This window comes from Dryobates pubescens, chromosome 33, assembly GCF_014839835.1.
Source record: "Dryobates pubescens isolate bDryPub1 chromosome 33, bDryPub1.pri, whole genome shotgun sequence".
Taxonomy (NCBI): domain Eukaryota; kingdom Metazoa; phylum Chordata; class Aves; order Piciformes; family Picidae; genus Dryobates; species Dryobates pubescens.
The window spans coordinates 5,560,655-5,580,123 of NC_071644.1; positions in this window are offsets into that span (position 1 = coordinate 5,560,655).

The window sequence follows — 19,469 nt, forward strand, 5'->3', positions numbered from 1 at the left end:
CAACGGCGCCCCCGCCTGGCCGGAGCCCGGGGGAGGACGCGGGGCTGCGGCCGCGGGGCGACGCTTGGGGTGCTGGAAGGGGCAGGACGCGTTTGTGTGCGGGTGCGTGTCTGCAGCCTGCGCCAGAACTGCAGCCTAGTCTGTGCCAGTTGTAGCGTGGCCAGCAGGAGTGGGGAGGTAACTGTGCCCCTCCACTGGTGCTTTGGGCTTCTCCCTACAAGAAGGATATTGAGGGGCTGGAGCGGGTCCAGAGGTCTTGTGAGGAGCAGGTGAGGGAACTGGGATTGTTCAGCAGCTTAGAGAAAAGGAGTCTGAGGGGTGACCTTCTCACTCCTATAATGCTCTAAAAGAAGGTTGGAGTGAATCTGGTGTTGGTCTCCTCTCCCAAATAACCAGTGATAGGATAAGAGGAAATGAGTGAAGTTTCCTCTAAAGTGTAGTCTCACCAGATCATGAAAATTAAGAGGAAATGACTCAGAAGAGTGTTGGTAACCATTGCAGGTCTATCAGAATGCAGATGACCCTATTAACATAGCTCTTTGGTTTCCTGGAGGTGATTCAATCACCAGATGATCTTTGGAGGCCCATCAGCCAAAAAATACCCAACCCACCAAACAAACAAAAAACCCCACAACCCACCACACCAAGTGTTTCACAATGATAAAAACTTCCAGGTAGATACCATGTTTGAGAAAACACAACTGTGGCACCTGGTAACACCACCAGAAGTGGCTGTAGGGGACTCCTGTGCTAAGGCTTCCAGCACAATGCAATGGTAGTACACATGCATGATTCAGACAGGCAAGGATTCATAAGCACACACGTGTACACAGTGAAAGCTGGGCCAAATATTCTCATTTACACACATGCCCAAATGAAAGAAGCTCCCCACACACATCACATTCAGTTTTGAGTCCCAGTCTTATGCTCCCAGTTCCATGGAGGCAAAGGAGAGTTTCTCCCCGTGTGTGAATGTGCACCAACACAACAGTTTTTTAGGAGAGATGTAGTGGCAGAAGGTTTTTTCTAGCTCACCAGAAAACTTGGGAAAACAGCTCCTAGATCAAGTGGGTTTTGTAGCCTGGGAAGGTGCCAGGCAGTTCTTTAGAGTGGGAAAACAGAAGTTTTACCTGAGTGACAGAAGAAAATCTGCTGCAAGCAGAGGGCAGAGGAAAAGAAGGAGAACTCCACTTTCCTGGGCAACATGGGAGGGCAAGGAAGAAGATGTTCAAGTAGGAAAGGTATTGGTCAGCTGTTTCAGGGGCACAAAAGCATGGGGGAAGCTGATTGTGACAGAATCTGACAGGCTAGAGGTGTGCAAGCTGTGTGAAAGAGGATGGAAAGTAGCTGAGGGTGGTTGAGGAGAGAAGCAGCTTGTCTTGGGTGGCAGCCCATGGTGGGGGTGTGTGGGAGGCGTAGGCTCAAGACAGCTACTGATTAAACAGTTTCCCAGAAGAGCCTCTGGCCAAGGGTTTCTAGAGGGCTGCCTGTGATCTGAGACCTGAGGAAAGATGTGTCCAGAGCTGTGTTGTTTTTAAACATAGCACTTGGAGTCGGTTCACTGCCTGGCAGGGCAGGGTTGTGTATGCAGGAGGGAGGTCATGTTACAGTTCTCAACATTAAAGCTGTAGGGACTGATTTCCACGTTACTTCCATGTGGGCTAGGCTGAGGTAGGACATATGGAGGTCATCAGAGTTAAAACTGTTTATAACTTCAGTCTGATGTATGCTCTGCATCCTGTGGTTGCATAGAAAAGCAAAGATGGGCAGCAGCAGAAAGTAGCTGTAAGGACAGAATGGAGCCCAGCACCTCCCTGTCTGCCTCTGTGTGAGATTTACCAGGCCTATGATGACTTCTTTAAATACTTCACTCTTACAGAAGCAGCTTCACTTGCTTTATACCCCTAGGTACTGCCAGAGAGACATGCAGCAGCCACTGAGGCTTGGTACCTGAGCTCTTGTAATTCATTTGAAAGCAATTTAGGAGGTGTGGGCAGAACTGACAGAGCTGACTCCTTAGCCATCACACCTACAGCCCAGTACAGTTGGGCTGTGTTGCAGATTTCAGTTCAATTGAGTACATTGCAGCAGCTAATGTAGGTTTCTTAGGCAATCACCAAGGCTGTCTACCTGTGAACACTTTTCTGTTCAGTTTTGTATTTGCTGTAGGGTATACAATCACGTATCCATATTTATCTCCACTAAGAATGTTTAAGAACAAGTTGCAAGCTATTGGGAATTTATACAATGTCAGTGAAGCAGCTACAGGATATTAATGGACAGCAGTACCTCTAGAGAATATTAATTAAAGGACTGAACCTCACCATAACATAACATCATAGTGTTTAGAACCAGAGTTTTGTTTAAAGCGCTACCGCTGTGCGTGCTCCTCGGCGCTGGAGGCGCTTCTGACGGTGACGATGTGACCGCAGAGCCCTCTGGTGGAAGCATCATCTGGGAGCACAGAGGTGGCTTTGCTTACCAGGCTAATCATTAGCACCTTCAGAAAACGACATCCCTTAAGGTGACAAAAGTGCCCTTTCATCCCCGAATCTGAAGTTAACAGGGCCTTCCCTAGCCTGCCTAGCTAGGTGATCAACAGCTAATGATTTTCCATTTACTAAGCGATCAGTTATAATAGAATCATCCAATGGTTTGGGTTGGAAGGGACCTTAAAGATCATCTAGATCCAACACCCAGGGGTACCTTCCACTAGACCAGGTTGCTCAATGCCCTGTCCAGCCTGGCCTTGAACACTTTCAGGGAATGGGCATCCACAACTGTCCAGTGAAAATTCAGTGATATCATCCCAGGGAAATTCACTGTTTACCCTATTCACCATGGTCAGCAGCACGGTGGAAGCAGGGAAGACACTAATTGTTTTTCCAAGCTCATTAAGGACTCTGATTCCAGCTGGGTGCCTTTAAATGGGCAGCCTGAATGTGCTCCAAGCTGCATGAGAAGCCTGTTTGCCTGCCACAACAACAGAACAAGAAGTTGTAACTGGCTCCAGATGCAGGCTCATGTTCAGTCTACTGCTGGTCGACGGTAGACTGAACATGAGCCTGCAGTGTGCCCAGGCAGCTAAGAGGGCCAATGGCATCCTGGCCTGCATCAGGAACAGTGTGGCCAGCAGGAGCAGGGAGGTCATTCTGCCCCTGTACACTGCACTGGTTAGGCCGCACCTCGAGTACTGTGTCCAGTTCTGGGCCCCTCAGTTTAGGAAGGATGTTGACTTGCTGGAACGAGTCCAGAGAAGAGCAACAAAGTTGGTGAGGGGTTTGGAACATAAGCCCTATGAGGAGAGGCTGAGGGAGCTGGGGTTGCTTAGCCTGGAGAAGAGGAGACTGAGGGGTGACCTTATTACTCTCTACAACTACCTGAAGGGAGGTTGTAGACAGACGGATGTTGGTCTCTTCTCCCAGGCAAGCAGTACCAGAACAAGAGGACACAGTCTCAGGCTGCGCCAGGGGAGATACAGGCTGGATGTTAGAAAAAAGTTCTATACAGAAAGAGTGATTGCACATTGGAATGGGCTGCCTGGGGAGGTGGTGGAGTCGCCATCGCTGGAGGTTTTTAGGAGAAGACTTGACGGGGTACTTGGTGCTGTGGGTTAGTTGCTTGGGCGGAGTTGGATTGGTTGATGGGTTGGACGCGATGATCTTGAAGGTCTCTTCCAACCTGGTTTATTCTATGTATTCTATTCTATGTATTCTATGTATTCTATGTTTATGCCTCCTGTACCTGCATTTCTAGAAAATTCTCTCTAAAACTCCCTCAAAGGAGGTTGGACTGAGGTGGGGATCAGTCTGTTCTCCTTAGTATCATGTGACAGGGCAGGAGGAAATGGTCTGAAACTGTCCAGGGCAGGTTTGGGTTGGATATTAGGAACAATTTCTTTACTGCAAGAGTGGCCAGGCATTGGAACAGCTGTCCAGGGAAGTGGTGGAGTCACCATCCCTGGAGGTGTTCAAGAAATACGTGGACACAGCACTTTGGAACATGGTTTAGTGGCCATGGTGTTAGATTGATGGTTGGACTTGATGATATTGGAGGCCTTTTCCAACCAAAACAATTCTATGATGCTACCTGAAGCACAGGCTCAGCCTGGTTTGTATGGGTGGGCTACTGGAGCAATGCATGAGCTAACTTGCTGGTCGTTCCCTAGCCTGTGATGGTTGTCTACCCTCTAGGCTAAAGGATACGCGCAGCCTTCTTGCCTCTGCCTCTCAGTGCCAGCAGAGGGCACTGTAAGAGCAGTGTTAGAAGCAGAGCCGCCTCAGAGCCGTGAGGAGTTAGTCATGCGAGAGCTAACAGATCCTGCACACGTTCTCTGGCTGCACCTCCAGCTTTGCCTATAAACTCTTATTGTCCCCCCTGGGCACTCTGAAGGTATCCTGTCTTGTGGCTCCTGTTCCCCTTCATGCAACACATCTCAAAGGGGAGATCAGTTCTCAAAAACTCAGGCATGGAGGACTTTTTTTCTGAAGCTCTGGAAAACAAAGCCATTGGCAGTGTCTGAGCCAGACAGCAGAAATATTACCTGCTTCCTGGCTGTCATCACCTTGACTTTCATTTTCCTTAGCCAGGTGGAACGAGGAGGTGTGTTTGCTTATGTCTGCTTGCCTCTAAAGCTGTGCAGATGGTCTGTGCAGGGGGCTGACTCTCCTTCACCACCAGCACTTCCAGCACTGTTTTGAAACAGTGGGGGGAAAAAAAGACTGTTCAGTCTCCCACCCTGCTTCACATGCCCGGTGGGATATGGCTAGAACGTCAATCTCTTTCTTGTTTCAGCCACCCAGTGACTTGGAGCTCTTAGGGTATCCCACACTACCACGTGTCTGCTCTTCCATCACACAGAGCACGACACCTGGAGCTGAAATGAAAGGCACTCTGGAGTGTAGCTCTTCAGTCCATGAGATGCAGCAGGCAGGGAAGTCAAAGAAGAAGAAAGTTTGTGTGGTTGTGTTATGAGCCTATCAAGCCCCAGGAGAGTGGGCCAGCTCTAGGAAAGCACTATGTTCCAGACACTGTTTTTACAGCATGTTGAGTATTTCTAGGGAATTTCATGAGGATAAATGTGCACAGAAGCATTGTGGCCTCCACAGATCAGACACCACAGGAGCCACATCAGGAGAAGTTCCTAAATTACTCCCTTGCCAGTACAGCGTGAACCCAACCGGGAAAGCATTGAGCTGGTTTTTCTTGGTACTTGTTTTGTCTGGTGGCTTCCTACAAACCAGAGCAAGGGACTCACCAACTTGTTCCACATCATTAGCAGCTGGCAGCTTCCCAACCATTACCAGTGTAGCTTGGATTTCACCCAGCAGCTTTGAGATGAAAGACATTGCAGCACCACTGCACTCACTGTTTTAGGTCTTGATCCAGCTCCCACTGAAGTCAGTGACTCTTTTTCCACTGAGTGCAGCTGGAGGCAGGTCTGCCATTTCTGCAACAGTTCTGTCTCAATTCCTCAGCTAGCTGAAATATTGGTAAAATAGTCCAACATAACAGGTAGGTGTCTGCAACTCAGCTATTTTCTGTCATTCAAATTCAAAGCAGCAACGCTGTTGAGCAAGAGCCTGAGGAATTACGGTTTTCCCCTGAAAACGCTGAAGGTCTGAACTCAGAGCAGCAAATGCACCAGGCAAAAGGAGTCTGGAAGGCTGCAGGAGGTGGGTGGTGTCTGTCAGGAGGCTCATACTTAGGTGAAGCTCTGTTCTCTTTTCCAAAGTGTGTACCTGCCAGGAGCACCATCAAAGAAATCTCTTTGTTGGTGATGAAGACACTGATAGCACTCAGCTGCTGAGGTCATTGCTCAGACTTTGGGGGGGATGCTTGGGAGAAGGGTGTATCCCAAAGAGTATCTAAAGTCCAGGGATGTAGGAGCATGCAGGGCATATGTCTATTCTTACAGAGTGAGGAGACACTTCACCTGGCTACTCTGTCAGCAACATTTGGTTAAGAGTACTTTGAGGGATTTAACGAGCATCCTACAGGCTGTCAAGTGTGCACACATGATTTGAATTCCTTCTGTCTCACACTGCAGTGAGTAATTATCAACTCCTCCTGGTTTACATGTGGAAAGCTGAAGCACAGAGACAGCAGGCACAAAACAAGCAAGCAGAGATGAGGCCAGGGCAGAGACTGCCTTGCTCAAAGGCCAGCAGTTGTCTGTACTAACAGGTACTGCCTTCCAGGCAGCTGTGCTCAGGTGCTAGAGATGGAGAGCCTCCTTTGTTACAAGATTTGGCCACTGGTACTAGACATCTTGTCCTTGTTGAAATGGGCTTACTTCCACTCTCAGGGCCAAGACACCAAGAAGGAACTACCATTTAAGATACTGTGTCATGTAACCACTGCAGGCCTGACCCAACACTGGGAGCAGCAGGCTGTCAGCATGGGGACAAGAAGGGCATTCAAGGGAGTGAGAAACTGGGTAAAACCAAAACTGGCAACAGACATTTTTCCCACATGAACACCGAACTGGATTCAGCAGGTTGTGGTAAGAGGATGCCACTGGAGCCAAGAATTTAGTCTTTTGGGTTTTCTCTCTAGAAGAGTAGGAGGTGCAGTCAGAATGAGTGCCTCAGAGTCCTTGGTGGTTGGGAGACTGCCTAGGTAGAGCCTGGCTCAGTGCTGACCAAGGGACATGCCAGCCACTCACTGTGGGAAGACCAGCTCTGCTGCTGCTGTGAACATAACAAAATCCTGCTGACTTTGTGCTGTGGGCAAGGATGACCCATGGCATAATGCTGAGACACCTCAGTAGTTTCCCTGTAAAGCATATGTGAAACTTCTGGGGGTCTGTGAGGAATACCAGGAGCCCATAAAAACCTCTTCCCAAGAGCAAGCATTACTAGAGTGCAGTGGGTGAGCAGAGTTCCCTTGGTAGTTAAGTGCAAAAATAACCAAAAATAAGCAGAAAGAATCCTGATTTTGCTAGAATTTAAAAGGGAGCATGAAAAAAGCTGCAGCATCCCTCTCTGAGAGCCCACTTGCCCCCATTTCCCACAGCAAGCTTCTCTGCAGGCAAGACTAGGATTAATAAGAAACATCTGGGAGGAGAGTTTGTGGTCCAGAGCTCCAGGATGAGCAGCTGAAGCACCAAAGAGCTACCTGGACCCCATTCAGGAGTGAGTTCAGTGATCAAACATCTCATGAATGGGGAGTGGGCTGGGTGGGGAACTTAAAAGGTACAGGCTCCAGTTTGGTGCTTCCCACCCTTCCAGGGCAACATGCCAGTCTGAGAGGAACATTCTGGTTCCAGCACAACAAAGCCTGAGAGTCACTGACCATACCCTGCATCTTCCACACAACATCTCTTTCCCTCCCTACCCAAATTAAATTGTTGGAACTGGACTCATAACAAGCAATTAGGGTTCCAGTCCATTCTGGTCTCAGGCTCTGCAGCCTTAAAGTGCTTCCATGACACACATCTGAAATAAATGGGCTGACAGCAAAATCAAATGTCCTACAACTTTGGTGGAGCTGAAGACTGGATTCAGAGGCTCTAGTTCATGCCCTCTATGGGATTTGGTTTCCCACCTCACTGAGGACACAGCCAGGGCTCTCTCCACTGATTTGCAGTATGTATGTACAATTAAACCCTTACATATTTTTTTTTCTTCTCCATTTTTCTTTCTCCCTTTTTCCTTCTCTTTTTGTCCATCCCAAAGTCAAAGCAACCATTATCAAACCCCAGCACTCTGCACTTCAAATCCATTTGAATATCTGACTAAGAGGCAAGGAAGAGCTGTAGAAGAGCAGATGAGCAGAGTGAAGGGATCTGTTCTGGATACCAAAGAACTGCTCTGAAGTATCAAGGACAGACCCTCAGATGATGCAAAGGAGTGGTGCAGTCACACTGTTTTATACACTAGCTATGAGTCTTGTCTCTGGGTGAAAGAGAGAAAAATAGCCACAACGAGAATCACTGATAATAACATCCCCCCAAACTGGAGAGAGTTTGTATCCACACACAACCACAACCATGGCTGTTTTATTGCTCTTTTTGGTGTGCTTCCACCTTTTTGTCTCTTTGGAATTTTATGGTGGGGCTAAGGTGATTTTACTCAGTGAGAAATGGCTCTGCAACTTCTCACTCTCTTCCCAACCTATGTGCTGGAGTAGAAGGGGGGTTATTCATAAAGCAAATAGCGTGCACTGTTGTTATAAGTGCACATTTCTCCACAGCTGTTGGAAGAGCTGGTGAACCAGCACAGACTGCAGTGCCTGCAGCACAGAGACACCACCTGGCTCTGTGTTTTGTTCCCATCAGCCAGGATAAATGGCATGGCAACAGAAGAGGTGGGCTTGCCACTGACCACAGGCACTGTGTAGGTAGATTGATGCTGTGACTGCAGAGGGCCTGGATCTAGCCTGCTCTGCCTTTCTCCTGCATATGGTTAAGCAAAGAGCACGAGAAGGAGAGAGGAAATTAACACAACAGAGAACTTGAAATAAAAGTGTTTTATATCATCTCCTATAAAAGAACCCATAAATCCCTGCCCTCCTGCTCCACCCCTCACATGTTTTTCATTTTGCTGGCTGGCTGAAAAACAGAGAAGTGCAGGGTACAGAGCACATATTCTTGGTGGGAGAGGCTCCCCCCTTCCCTATACACTTCCTACTTGCACCTTGTCCCTATGCCTACAGCACAGCATTCTCCTCTGGTGAGTAATCAGAAGATGGAGGAATTCAGCATCTGTCTACCATTTGCACAGCTCCAATTCCTCCTATTTCAGGGATCTCTGCCCCTCTGCCAGCATCCTCAGCTGGCTTTGCCCAGTGCAGAATTGCTGTGACTTCTCAGCCACCAGCATAAACCCACAGGTAACTGGAACACTAGTTCACCAGCAAGGTGCCTGGGCATACAGATCCATCACTGCAGTGGTGGCACAAAAGGTCACTACAGACAGCTGCCTACAGCAGCTGAAAGAAATGGAGCAGCTGAAGCTCATAAAATTGTTAGATGTGTGTTCTCCATGCAGTTAGAGGCCCAGAGGCCTCTGAAGCTCTGGCTGTCACTGCTAGCACAGACATTAGTCTGGAGGCTTTCTTTGCTAGCAAATCACAGACAGCAACTAACTTCCAGGATCAGTTAGGTTTCATTGCTCTCTCCTCCCATCTCCAACCCCAAGCACTCATCACCAGAGTGACCTGGTGCAGTTCCAGGAGCTGACCAAAGAGAGGCAGTGAGAAACCTGCTTGACTTGCACAGTAACCTTGGGCTTCTTTAAACAAGACCTGGCAGGACCAGCTCCAGGCAGACACCAAGAACATCTTGTTCAGAGGTAAAATTCAGAGCAGGTTTATTCCCAGTGTCCTCTCCTTCACTGGGTGGGGACTTACACCAGCTGATACCCATTTTCTCTATCTAGGGGGTGGGATACACTCTCAGTCCTGGACTGTGTCAGGCTGTTCCAGCCCTTCTGGGAGGAGAGTTGGGGTTTGTTACCACAGCAGTTTGCAGCTAACCTGGTAGTGACACTGTCTATGTATGAGAGCTGCCCAGACAAACACAATTCAGACCAGGGCTGCATGTGGGTGGAAGGAACCTATTGGAACAGTTCACTGTACAATAGCTTGGGCATTTTCCATTTCTAGTGCTGCTGGGCCTCATTCTGGCTTTGGCACTGGTATCCAAACCAAACCATCTATCCTCTACACTGTGTAAACTGTCATGCTTACACCCAGCTTTTGCTGACCTAGCAGCTAACAACCTGCTGGTGCTTCCCCTCAAAACCTCTTATATGTTTGCTAAGTTCAGACCTTGCCATAAGTGGATTCAGCACATGGATCTGCTGGCAAACTGGGGACTTCTCTTGGCTTTTCTTGGTTTTCATGCCAGTCACCTCCAAAAGTGGTCCAGCCATCCCAGCAGTAGCTGATGCATCCAGTGCATCAGATGAGCTACACAAGAACTGACCACAGATCATCACCTGAACAGGGAGGGTAGAGATGCAGAACGTCCTGGTCCCTTTTACTCAGAAGCACAGGCACAGAAGATAAGGAAGAAAGGTGCCTACTTTTTCCACAGACCTCTGCTCATTCCTTCCTCCCTCCCATTTCTGAGGCATCTAAAAATCCAGGGGCAGCTTTCCTCTTCCCTGGGAGCAAAGTCCAGTTGAAGCCAGACTTTTGTTGCAGAAAAGCAAGATGCAAGTCATGAACATAGGTTCATAGTGCCCAAGCTATTTCCATGCAGAACAGAGAGAGACTACCACAGGTACCTGTGTATCCAACCACAGTACTGGGCCAACACTGCCAGAGTTGCAACCTGCCCTAGTGCTTTCTGTTGCATTTGCTGTTAGTTTCAAAGATGAACCCTCAAAAGAACTTAAGCCTAGCAAGGCTGTTGGGTGCAAAGACCCAGAGACTGCAAGGAGTGTGCCAAGAGGCTGTGCTGCTTTGAGGATCTTTGGGAAACAGTCTGTGTGCAAATCATCCCCTTGGATGCGTTTCATGGAGCCATCCAGAGTCTTGTTAAAGCCACAGACAACACAGAGAGGAGGCAGGCAGTAGCAAGAGGCTGGATATGATGATGCAGGAGGCCACCCGAAAGGTCCACACCACAGTGCCTCTGCCTGGGTATAGTTTGTTCAGAACTCTGAGCACAGCTTGAGCTTCAGCCAATTTGGCTTGCACAAGTAGCTTTTCACCGAGGATTTTATGGGGCTCCCTGGGACTGCAGGCAGTGGCAGCTCCCCTCTCCCCCCACCTCACGGCCCTGACGTTAAGTTATTTTACAATTATTATCTGAAGTCAGTGTTTAGCAGTTGCCCAGGAAACAGCTCAAACATGCCTCACCTCATGGCCTCCCTGCAGCTTCGCATGGCTGCTGGAGAGCTGGGAAGCAGACTTAGTGCCAGGCACTGAGGAAATGAGCTCTGCAGCCTCCCGAGGACATCCCAGAGTATTGGAGAGCTTGGAGGAGAAACATCCCCAGCCAGATTCCTGGGCAGGCACCTCATTCAGCACACAGTGCCTGACACAAAATCCACAGCATCACCCCTCACACCCTTGGGTTTCTCCAAACACAAGCACACCCGAGGCAAACACAGCCCAGATCCCAGCACTCCCATCAGTAGCTCTCCTCGGCCTGCAAAGGCAGGCCCCATGAAATACTCTCTATAGGGTGTGTGTCCTCTGACACACAGAGAGTCCTTACAGCCAAATGCAGAACCCTGCAGCACACACTCTGTCCTCCTGAGCCACACAGCCTGAACTGAGACACATGAACCCAGTACACACGGCCCTTCTGTCCTTGCAGGGGTTAAGGAGCTGGAATGAAGGCTGTGGCAGGCACTCAGCAATTCTCTGCTGCTAGTGCAGGCAGCTCACTAAGTCACAGGGAATATCATCTACATAAGGTAGATAGCATCAAGCCTGCTGCCCCTCCAATAGCCTTGGTATCTAATGTGCTTATCTACCACGTCAAAACACAGTTCTGATAGTGCTGAGACTCACCCTGCCATCAGGAAACAAACCCATCTGGCATGTTGCTTGCTGAATCATGGTTAAATGAGGGCTCATCACCCACAGCTGTGGTGTCTTGCAGGCATTTGTGGCCTAAAGCACAATGAAACAAACAGCAAGTGAGGTTGCAGGTGTGGTAGCACTCCTGTAAGTGATCATGTGTGATATGGGATGGATCTCACACCTCCCAGGCAGCGAGAGCACCTCCCAGGTATTCTGGAGAAAAGACCGCAGGAATCCGAGGTGACACCTTTTGTACTGAAGGGGTGGAAATCCTTCCCCAGCAGAAATAATCACTGCTTGGATGCTTGCTCCCAGTCAGGCACTGGCAAAGCAGTCGCTGGGAATTCTTCGATAGTTTTAAATACCGTGGGATGATGGTGGGGTTCCAGCATGTATCTGTTTGAACTGTTAGTCAAATCCTTTTACTGTTCCCGTGCTGGGAGCTGTGATATGAGAGAATGTTTAACTCCATGAATGAGAGCAGTTTTCAGATTACTGGAGGGCTGAGTAATTTTTGCCAGGACAGCTGCAATCAAGTTTGTTTTGTTCTTTGCTTTTTAAGACCTCAGAGGAGCATGCAAGTTGTGCGGGCCCTAGCACAGTGTGGGGAGCAGTGCCCCCTGCAATGTCACCTGAAAGAGGAGATCTCTCCTGCATGTCTATATGGTCCAAATGAGATTTCACCAATGCTGGCACAATATACAGCCACACAGTGCTCTGATGTGAGATATGATCTTTTATTCTGTCATTTATTCATCACATAACAGCCCCACATTATATCAAGAATGCTCTTAGCCTCCAAACAAAACCCAGAAGTGGGAAGGAGTTCTTGTAGCCTCCCTCACAGAAACACATGGAATCTGGCCTTAAGTGGTTCACTGTCCTTAGTCAAAACACACGTTATCACTTGCACAGTGCATGGGGAAATACATCAGCTTTGCTTTTACTAGCAGAGGTTCCTGCTGCAGTTGTATCAGCGTGACTTTAACAGGCAGCTAATGTTTGTTTGTTCTTCCTTTTCAGCTCAGTCCTGTAACAATTTGCACCCCTCCCGACTCTGGTATCTCTGCCTTGCCGACCTAAGCCCAGCCTCACTTGGATCTGTCCGGGCTAGTGAAGGTGAGTCTGTGATGTTTTGGGCCTCTTGCACTCAATGGTGCATTGAAGCACATCAGGAAAGGATAAGGTCAGGTATTTCCTTTGGGCTGGGTGCCCAGTAGCTTTGGAGCAGGGGAAGAAGAGATTTTCCAAAGCCCCTTCAGAAAGCAGGGCCAGTGCTTCTTGGGCATGGCAGGAGAAGTCTTGCCAAGTCCCCTCTGGACCCCTGATCAAACACATTGGGGCACTCTTTGTGCCAATAGATGAAACTGCTCCTCTCATGAAGTTGGGTACCCAATGCCAAGTTTGGATACAGTCTAGACGCAGCGGCGTATTTATAACCTTGGCGCATGGCGTGGCAGGCGGTGGGGTATAAACAACATTCAAAAACGATGAGGTGCAAAATTATTTATACATCAGAGTGCTGAATGGAGGGTACCACAGCCCTAGGGGTGGCAGTCACAACTTACTGGGGATAGGAAGAAGCTGCCCTGTCAGCAGGTGTGGGGGCTATGGGAATGGGACACAACAGGAGCTAAGATCGCTGTCTAATCCCATACCCGAGCACCAGCATGATGCCAAACCTCCCTGATCATTTTGACCACACCTCCCTGATCATTTTGAACTGCAGGAGGTTTTTCCAAAGAAATTTGATTTTACCTGTTTCTGCAAGCAATGGGAAGAGTGAGGAACAGCTGAATCTCTCAGTTATTGCCAGAGATGTAGGCAAATCTCCATTCGATCACAACAAAAATGTCCATGGTCAGCAGGCAATAGTCACAATAAAACTCTACTGATGCTTCAACACCATCCAGTGGATTGAGTGGCCATAAGTCTAAGAACTGACTATTTCATGACACCGACAGAAGTCATCATCTGTACCATGTCTTGAATACAAGAGAGCATGAGAGCAGAGAGCCTGCTCAGGCTATGAGGGAGTAAGGCGTTGCTGGATACATAACCTCTGCAGCTCCTTCAATTAACTCAATTTTATGTGACACAGATGCGGTCTGCTGTCAGGCAAGGTTTGCGTGACATTGTCCTGAGCTGACACTGTCAGCTACAGATCAAATTGAGTAAACAGAAGAGTTATGGAATAATTTGTTCCAGAACCTTATGGATAAAATGGACCTAGTAGAGGGAGCTCTTGGGCTGAAATGGGATGGAAGCACAGCGTGGTGTTATCTGCCCAGAGTTTGAGCTTTCAGCCAGTGCTTTGGATTCCTTATGGAAGAGGCACCCTTAAAGTAGGCTCACATGGTGATTTTCCATCTTGGCCTTGATACAGGAATCAGATGTGGGTTTTAATGGCTCCTACATCTTCCCCTGCAGCAGCTCTCTGGTATGTTACTGTAGCATGGCTAAGCCATGTTTGGTGGCTATGAATGTCCCAAACCTCTCTGAACATGGATGACACCTTGTGAGACAGGCTGGCTGAGAAAGCCAGGAAAGTGATGTGATCAGTCAATGATAACAGGGTACAGGAAGGCTCCATGTCAAATCTTCCTTCATCCCTTCAGGGAAAGGAGTGTCACATCAAGAGATAGACATGACTGCTCTTCCCTCTCCTTTCTCCATCCTGCCACAAAGGGGTTTAGGTTACTGTCTCTAGCTGGGGAGAACCGGTTCTGCAGGTGGTGGTGAGGGAGTCGAAGGGGAAGAGTAAGGCTGGACTCATGTGGCAATAAATATCCATCTGTGTCCTTTGTGTGACTTGTATCTCATGAAACACCTCAACCTTCCACCCGGAAAGAAACTTTTAGAGACATAATTGGCTTTAATAACAGCTTGCACAAACACAGAGCTTTCTCCTGAGAGTCCCACGCACTGGGCAAACATCTGTCCTACAAACCTCTGCCCTGAGCACAGAGATGTCACTGTCACTCATAGCTAGGGATGGATTATCCAAGCAGAAAGTATACTGCCTAACTGTTAGCTCATCCCAGAGATTGGAGAAAGGTCAAAGAGTCAATCCTTCAGTGTGTTCCCTTCTCCCTAGCAGGTTTTTAAGGAGGCTGTTTTCCTAAGCCAGGAGATTAGTTCACTCTGTTTCTCTCTCACCACAAGCATGGGCTCCCAATTCTGTGCTGTATAACTTTCAGATAAGCTGGGGGACAAAATCCTCCCATTTACAGCTGCAGTTTTGTTTGCCACCTTTGTCAAGGGTTCAGAGCAAGAGGCTGTCTTTGATTATGTGAAGTTTCAGCAAGACAAGATTCTCCCACACTGCAAGAACAAGAAGGTGCTGTTTCCTCACACTGGTGTGGATGAAGAGCTCTCTGCTTTCTCTGTCATCAGACACTGGGTTCTGCAGCATCTAGTCTTTGGAAGGAAAGGAACAGACAACACAGTGCAGAAACCTGCAGATCCTAGAAGCTTTGTGGTGGGAGGCCTCACTGTCAGTAATCAGTGCTATGATCTGTCAGAATGGCCCCTTCCCTCCCTCATGCCCATCTAGCCTGTGAGCATCATGTCAGCCCAGGAACTTGAACTGGACTTAGAGAGATGTGGGCAGTGCAGTGAACCACTGCCTATCTCAGTGGGCCAAAGCCCTTATCTGACTACCATAAATGCAGCTAAGAAGAGGGAGTATCACTGTGGAGGTACTGAATCATCTAATTCCACAACTAGTCTTTGAGAGGTCACTTAGTTCATTCTCCTGCATGAAGGTTGCAAAGACCTGAAGATTCTCCTTCTGTTTAAAAAATCCTTGCACCCTATTAGCTATTAGCACAGGATCCAAACATCTTCTGAACCCCCCATGCTATACCACAAGCTACAACCCATCTGCTCTTTTACATGTGGAGCTAATAAAGTGTCTCCTTTCTCTGAGCCAACCAGCTCAGACCACTTCTGGTTTGACTTCATGATATTAACCAAAATGTTGAGACTTTACAGGTATGAAAAACAGGAGAGAAATGTGTGTGAGACAGAGAGAGGCAGGGAGAAATGATAAAGAAGATCAAGCTGTCTCATGCCTCTTCCTCACTTCTCTATCCTTCTCAGGCAGCTGTAGGGCTTTATTTGGTTTGTGCTGGACTGAGAGGATGCTGCCAGGTCAGCAGGATATATTGTCCATTACGACACAAGGAGTATTATTTAGTCTGGAGACTCTCAAAGGAGATATCCAGTTGCACGTGAAAAATCTCTGGAATTCCATGTGCTCTCTCCAGTGTCCCTGTGTGTCTGCAACCACCAAAATGCAACTGCTGCTCTCTCCATTCTCTGCTGGCTCTGGGCTTCAGTTGCTCTTTGTTCAGCTGAGCTCACAGTGAGTTTTCCCCTGCACTAGGCATGTTAAGTAGCGAGTTGAAAGTTTTCCCTGTTTCCCCAACAGATTTGCTCGCAGATGATTTGCCAGTGACTGGTTGAAAGGGAGAGTTTTCAAGCTGCCTGGGAAAGGGGAATTTGTGCTGCTCACCCAAGCCAGCATCTGCCCTCAGTGGAAGGTGCTGACACAGCATGGTGCCAGGAGACTGTAAAAACAGCCAATGGATAGATGGGGGTGGGAGAGTGTTGATCTGCTCTTAGCTGCAATTATGGAAATAGACTTTTCCTGTTGTTGTTTTTTTTCCCCCCATTCACTTCTAGGCTCTCTACCTGTACTCTACTCCTGCTCTACATTAATTTCCTTCATTGCAAAACTAGCTTAAAATTATCTAAGTGGTCTGCAATACCATAGCAGTTGAATGTCCAAGCCTCATAAGCACACTATATCCATGGTGCCTCTGTGAGCTGGGCCAATTCATCATTCCCAGGTGTGTGCAGACAGAAAAGGTCACACAGAACATCTATGAAGGAGCAAGGGCTTGAATTCAGGTCTCTCAAGTTGCAAAGAGAAAATAGCAAAGGCAGGAGCAGATAGGGAGAAAGACTTCAACAACCAAGACACATTTGCTCATTGAAACATCTCTAAATATCAGTTAGCTAAAGGAGCAACTCCTTCATTTTGTTTGTTTCGTAGGGGTTCAGGAAGAGCCCAGATATTTTGTTCAGAATACCTGGCTTGCAAACTGTCACACTCCAAATTTCCATGTCAGTATCTCATCTTCACACCCAGAGCAACCCACTGGATGACTGAGCATAAGTCCCTAATGCGCCAAGGAAATGAACTTGTCAGCTTGCAGTGATCAGTATCTACTCAATTTTTCACTAACAGGGTGGAGCTCTGTGGCACCTGCATGGGTTAGAACCAGGGAAAATTCATGCTAAGGTTTTCTGGTTTATGTCTTTCTCGCCTCACAGCCCTGAGGGCAGCTGCTTACAGAAGTTCTGTGCCTGGGAGAACCAGACAGTCTTGCTAGAAAGGTGATTTCTCTGTGGACCAGCCTGTGCTCTGCCTCCTCCCAGTGCACTGAGGGCACTCTGGAATCCAAGAGGCAAGCTGCTAAAGAAAAGTGGCACAGGGGAAATGATGGCAAAGCTGCAGCAGCCTCCTTCCAGGTGTCCATTACACAAACTTTCCAGCTGTACAGTTGCCTCTAGCCTTTCAATTTCTCCATGACTTGGGCATCCATTGTCCCAAGCTTTCCCTGGAAACCCCGAGTAATGGACATGTTGCTTCTACTTTGCCATCAATACCAGATGGCAAGGGCTCCTGGGATGTCTGGCAGCATGTCAGATGCATATTCTCTGACTAGCAAACTGGGCAAGTTCATGAAAAGGTGAAGCTGAATGCAGGCCATGGGTACAGGAATACATTTCACAGCTCCTTGGGCATGGATGAGGCACAACAAAAGAAATTAGGGGAAGAAAGAGGCTCCAAGAGGCTCCTGGACACAGAAGCAGATTTCAAAGACTTCTTCCCCTTCTACCAGGAGGGGAAGTGGGAACAGCATCTTAAAAGATCTAGTGATGTAGCAGCAGTTGTGTAGGGAAAGAATGGGCACAAGGAAAGCTCCCACTTTGATGTGCAGCTGTGGTGTAGTGTCAGTGCTCCTATGCTGGCTAAGGCAGGCTGCCCTTGCAGACAGCTGTGGCACATCTGGGCCTTCTTTCTCTCTCCATAGATCTCCTCTGTTTCTGAGAAGAGGTCTGGATGTGGTGCCCTATACCACTGATATCTGGCTTCCTCCTCCACAGCCTTTACCCATGCAAGCATGAAAGACCTGCAAAACCCAAGCATGACTATATGGGAATGAGGAGAAATAGCAGGCCCCCAGGCAAGCTGAGGAGGATGATACCTGCAGTGATCATGGCTTGTGTTTGCTGCTCCCAGTCCCCTGCACCCCTTCCTGGTGAGCAGATAAAACACTGATCAAAATGTGAATCTGCTCCCTTAGCAGCACAGCACCTGGCTTCAAGGCCCTCAAATTACAGGGCTGACAAAAGTATCCAGCCCCTTTGTATGAGGAGGTGGCTGGGGGACAGTCCTAGCAGCTGCAGCCAGACCACAATGCCAAGTTCAGCTGGATTTCACAGAGCTCTGCTACGCTGTACAGCCTCCATTCAGCTGTCTCTGCAGCTGTGCTCACACTTCCCATGTTCCCAGCCAGGAATATCAATGACACAACCAGCTCTCTCTGGGCTCTATTGTGCACTGTGAAGGTCCACCCCTACCTGGAGGACAATATGCAGTGCTCCCTCCTGGGCTGTCCTTTGCTGGCACCAATCCCCAGGTGCCTGAAGCCTCTCGGGGTGGCCCAGGCTTGCCTAAGATCATCAGAGCCAGAGCCTGGTTGTGTCCATGCACGCTTTCCCTTCATCTCTTCTCACAGCCTTCATGCTTCCCCAGGCTCACTGTTGGAGATCTCTATCACTCTTTTCCCTGTCTTGTCATTAAGATTTATCTGCTAATGAGCTCACCAAGATTACTGGAGTGACGCACTTGCCCAGTGATGTCATCACCCTTGCCACAGCTTCCAAGGCATTTTTGAGTCATTCTTTTGATACACAAGCAGAGCTATTTGGCTGAATAGTAAAAGCACTTTCCCCTCCCAGTGCAGCAAATGCTGAAGGGAGTGAACAGTCTCATGGGCACTGGCCTGGCCCCAGGAGTGAGAAAGCCAGGTGTATTTGCAGCCACCTCTTACCCACTCCGGGTTGGCAAAGCTTGACTGTGTTCTTTCTTTCCATCCCTTGATGTAGTTTTAAGCTGTCATACCCCATCTATACCCCTATAGTTAGGCCAAGTGCTCTTTCTATTTGAACAGAGCTGTGCTGGCTTTGAAGACTAGAAACACTTCTCCCTACTCATTCACTACCCAAGTGTGGCAGAAGTGAGCAGGCCCTTTAGTACAGGAGCCTAACTGATGCCATCTCATCACCACTTGGTCCTGCATCCTTCTCCTTTCCTTTTATGCTGCCAGCTTTGGTCACATTCAAAGAGAGTCCAAAGAATGTATTAAACACAGAAGTTGTTCACTGGAGGGCCATTAGTTTGTTAACAGTCCTTTAGTTAATAGTAGAGCACAGAAATAAAAAGGACAAAATTAAAAACAAAAGAAAAAAGAAAATAATCTTCACATCAAGCTTTTTGCTGACACAAAATGTGACAAAACCAAAGCTGTACTGGGTGTTGATTCTCACTGCATTTCACATCAGACTTGCCAGGTAACAGATTTCTCCCCTCTGCCTGCTACAGCTGGCAGCAGGGCAAGGGGAGACTCTGCATGAACTGCTACCACCAGCAGATTTGTCACTCACAGAACAATGGCTCCAGAGTGACATGAGTTAGGAAGCTGCTGGTCTTTCTCAGGGAGTCATCAGAAACATCAACATGTTAAATTACACACCTTGCCCTGGCCTTGCTGTTAGTCATCACCTCTGAAGCCAGATTGTCATCTGCACTGAATTCTAGCAACTCCAATCTTTTTTTACGGCCTTTCATACAACTTCACTGCCACAAAGGAATCCTGATCTCTGTAGGTGAGAATAGCTCACAGGAA